The 4648-nt window shown below is 33.4% G+C and overlaps 1 pseudogene; it reads left to right on the forward strand.

Moving 5' to 3' along the window:
• The window catches only part of LOC106469105, a 57305-nt pseudogene extending 55448 nt beyond the window's left edge, over positions 1–1857 (forward strand).
• Positions 1858–4648: the final 2791 nt, after the last annotated feature.

A 4648-nucleotide genomic window follows, 5' to 3' on the forward strand; every position in this document is an offset into this window, starting at 1 on the left:
AAGAATGTTAAAAGATTTGTGAGGCAAGGTTTTCCCTTAGTGAAACCATGTTAACTATCCAATAAAATTCTAAACTTTGTTAAATTACTTTGCAAAGCATCTTTTAACAAAACTTTTCCCACAACTGATGTAAGACTAATGGGTCTATAATTACAGGGACAATTTTTATCACCTCCCTTGAAAAGAAGAGTTACATTAGCTAACTTCCAATCCTCAGATACCTCAGTACAAGTTGCAAGGTGTTTGTTGTACATATTTTGACTTAACCACTTGAAGTAACAAAGTGATATTGAACAGTATATATATATAATTTTTCTATTTTTACTTTTACCATTTGAAGTACTAACATTTTGTTTTGTGCATTATGTATTTATTTTAGTTCAAGCTTTGCAATAATTCATTTTTTAACAGGTGACATTGGGTTTTTAAAGTTAAATAAGAAGTGCTCATTGCAAATATTTTTAATATTTTACAACACTATTACCATGCATTGGTACTTATATAACTTGACATTTGTTAATTATTTGGCTTTTTTATTTATTGAAGTGATGGTCAAATCCCACTATTGAATCAGAAAAAGTAGCCCAAGAATTGGCTGTAGGTGCTGCACACCAGCTTCTTTATGATCTATCAGTTCAAAATTAGGGATCACTTTGCACAGATAACTTTTTGTGTAGCTTTGCACATAATTTTGAATAGAGATGTACCATCATAGAAACTTGAAAAATAGGGAAAAGATAGGAATAAATGATGAAATAATTAAAGTTCACTGAAATAATTGTACTCTCATACTCTCATACTGGTTGATAAAAAAGTATAAAAAATTTGTGTTATAAAAGTTTTCCTTTTTTTCAAATATTTGATCAATTAATTATGTAGACAGAAAAAAGGACTTAGTCAAGCTCCAGCAGGGCGAGTATGTATCTTTGGGGAAAGTGGAGGCAGAACTGAAAACATGTTCACTCCTGGATAATATCTGTGTGTATGGAGATAGCTTTGAGACATACTTAGTAGCTTTAGCTGTACCTAGTGCAAAACAGCTGCAACAACTGGCTAAGACATTACATAAAGACCATCTAGTGTTCTCAGAAATGTGTCAGGACACTGAAGTAGGTTTCTACTTTCCAGAAAGCTTTAGTTGATCATGCAAAGAAAGGTAAGTTCAGGTTAAAGTGAACGAGTAAATTTTACATCTATTAAGTTATGTTTCTTCAACAAAATCCATTTGTTGCTTGTTTTAAAGAAAAAATTTCAGATTCAATCAAAAGAACCAATATTTTTTATGTAACAGTTTTGACCTACTCAAATCATTGAGAAAACCTATAATTTAACAACTTAGTAAAAAACTATTTTAATTTTGTTTTGTTATTTTTTTCATCAGTGGATCTTTGTGAACAGTTTTATCATCTTTTTAAAGCATCATCATTTTTATTACTGGCTGCCTAAAATAAGATTTTCATACTGAAAGTAAAAGATGAAGCTATCAAGTTTCTCCAAACATTTAACAACACACAAATAATTTATTTTTGTTACTTTTTTTACATTCATCATTATATTTATTATCATAAAATGTTTAGTTTTAATTCCTTTTCTTGCCTAGTCTACATTCAAAATTTAACCATAGAACTTTTTCTATCATCCAGCCCTCTTGCAGCGTGTGGAGATTCCTACAAAGATAAAACTTGTAACAGAGGAATGGAGTCCAGACTCTGGTCTTGTCACAGCTGCTTTCAAGCTTCGTCGGAAAGTCATTCAGAACTTTTACAAGTCTGATATTGAAGCAATGTATGGCCGAAACTCTAATAATGGTGTAATAAACTCAACGTGAAAACTTATTTGAGAATAAGTTGAAGAACATAAGGCTTGTTATCAACATTCTATAATTATGACCCTTGTCACTGATGCAAAATCATGCAAGGTATATTTTAGGCCTTTGACTATCATGATAATCAACAGGACAACTGGTTTTATTCTCAGCCAAAATATTTTTTTATGCTTGAGCCCTAAACAACATTGAGAAATATTTTTATGAATTATGATAGAGTTACGGAAGCTTTCAGATTAGTGTAACCAAGAAGAGCTTGTTATATATAAATTAATTTTTGGGTTATATTTCATGAAATAATTATTTTTTAGGGGATTTATGTAACAAGGAGAACAAATTGTTAAACGGAGCTCAGAATTGCTAAATCTAATGATCAGTTTTGAAAACATATTTAAGTACACATGAGTAGATTAACTCCTTAAACCTGAGGGGACGCTGCCAGCATCCGGCTGAAAATCCCAATTTACCCATCAGATGGTGACAGCGCCCAATAACATTTATGTCTCTTTGATTGTAAACTAATCCAAACCATATTATTATCCAGCTTTTATAAACAGACCAGAAATTTTATAAGGCATGGTGATAATTATTACATCATGAAAATAATTCTGGCAGAATGTGCAAAAAATTATGGGTGTAAAGAGTTAATAAGTTAATTAGATATTCAATAAAGCTTGTAGGTAAGTGATAGAGAATGTTTGCTCTATGTTTCAGAAGTTATTTTTTTTCAATGCATCACAAGGTTGGTTAATTAGTGACCAATCTGGTTAAAAGAAACAAATGAGGCTAATTCATATATGATATTGTTTTACAGTCATAGGTAATTGTCCAACTTCTAGAAAAATTACAAATAGTTTCAAAAACTGTAGCCAATAAAAATAGTTTTTCAACTAAATTTGTTAAATCTAATTTATTGTAATCACATTTTACTAGTAAAAGGCATTCACATCATAAGAAACTTACTTTTTTATTGCTTTTATTCAAAGTAAAAATGTCTTTAATATAGGGAAATTTGATATTCTTTATTCACAAGTATTTTTGTTTTGTTTATGTGTTGTGTAGTAACTCACTGTATATCTGTGCTGCCTACTACTCAAGATATTGAAAGCATTAATACATTTTGCTGCTGTACCAGACATTTGTGATAAAACTTCTTGGGCCACCTAGCTGATAACTTATTCAAACAGCAGATGCTTCAGTAATCTGGTATAAATGTTTGAATGAAGTATTAAGTTTGAAATTTATGTTGACTGAAAATTCGTTTTAGTTTGTAAAGAGTTACACGTTTTCACAAAAAGACAAAAGACATTGGTAATACCAACCCTTGTGTAGGTGTTCTTTATCATCCTTGTTGTAATCTAAACAGTAATACTCTTACCTATCTGCTTCTTTGATAATTTCCCATAAAAATTATTTCCAAGAAACTTCCGCGATACAAGTCCTTTCTTAAATAAAACTAGTTTATTCTTTCTCAATACAACTTTGCAATACACAGAATTTCCACAGTCACTTTAACTTAAACACATGCTATAATTCACAACGATTCACGTACTTTACTTACAGTCACTACTGCTCGCTTGACTCAATTATCTGTCTATTTGCAATTCTTGTCTCCACTTTATTTGCCAGGCTTATATAAAAAAAAAAATAGAGGGCGCTATAAAAGACTAGAGTTGCCAGGAACAGTCATGATCCTTCTAGAAACTCCAGTGTGCATGCTTCCAGTGTCACATGACTTCCGCTGTCATAACACTGCCCATTCCTTAGTATTGTTCGTCCTGAACAATATCCACTTACATTAAACCAATAGATAATTAACAGTAACTTAATTAAATGTACAGAATTTACAAACACAAAATTAAAATTCAACAAAGTCTCTTAATTTTACGGGATGTATCTTCTTCCGTACTGGTCTCCGTCTCGTTGACTTCTGCTTCACGTGGGGTTCATCTGCTCCATCAGGAAATGTCATATTATCAGTAACAGTCACATCAGTGGTAGTAATCAAGGGCTTCACTGTTTCCCTTCTCAAAACTGGGTAGAGTTTCTTCTTCAACAGTGGCTTTTTCAATGGAGACGTCCTCAGCAGTGCCATTTGTTCCAACTGAAATGACCTGGACCGTGATAACTCCAAAGCCTGTTGGCATGCACCACCTTTGGTTTACCTCTCCGACTACATTTGATTCGGAAAGTCACGTCTGAGAGACGATCCACTATGTCTTATGGGCCTTCCCATGGAGAAGGCAACTTAGGAGACTTCCCTTTGGTCTTCCTGGGATTATACAACCACATCTTGTCTCCTGGTACAAAGCTGACTTCAGTAGATCTCTTATCAAAACATAGCTTCATGGAATCAGCAGACGTTTTCAAGTTTGAATGCACTTGATGGTGAATATCATCCATCCTTTCATATAACACTTTCACGAACTCATACAGATTTTCAGGCAACTCTTCGTAAGGTGGGCAACCAAAGTTCCCGTCCAAACATCAGCTTTGCTGGAGTGTATTCAGTGGCTTCATGCTCTGCTGTTGTATAGGCCATAAACAGTGGAGGGAGTAAGACATCCCAGTCATCTTGGCGGCTATTACAAAACTTTGCCAGTTGCTGTCCAATCGTACTTTTCTGCCATCCCATCAGACTGTGGGTAAAGTGGCGTTGTCCTGGTCTTTCGTATGCCAAACAAATTGCAACATTCATGGAACACAGCTGATTTAAAGTTACAGCCTTGATTCGAATGCAGTTCGTATGGCATACCAAATCTGAATAAGAAATCACTAATAGCCGAAGCTATAGTTGTAGCTTTCTGACTTGGTATTACATAT

This window comes from Limulus polyphemus, unplaced genomic scaffold, assembly GCF_000517525.1.
Source record: "Limulus polyphemus unplaced genomic scaffold, Limulus_polyphemus-2.1.2 Scaffold94, whole genome shotgun sequence".
Taxonomy (NCBI): domain Eukaryota; kingdom Metazoa; phylum Arthropoda; class Merostomata; order Xiphosura; family Limulidae; genus Limulus; species Limulus polyphemus.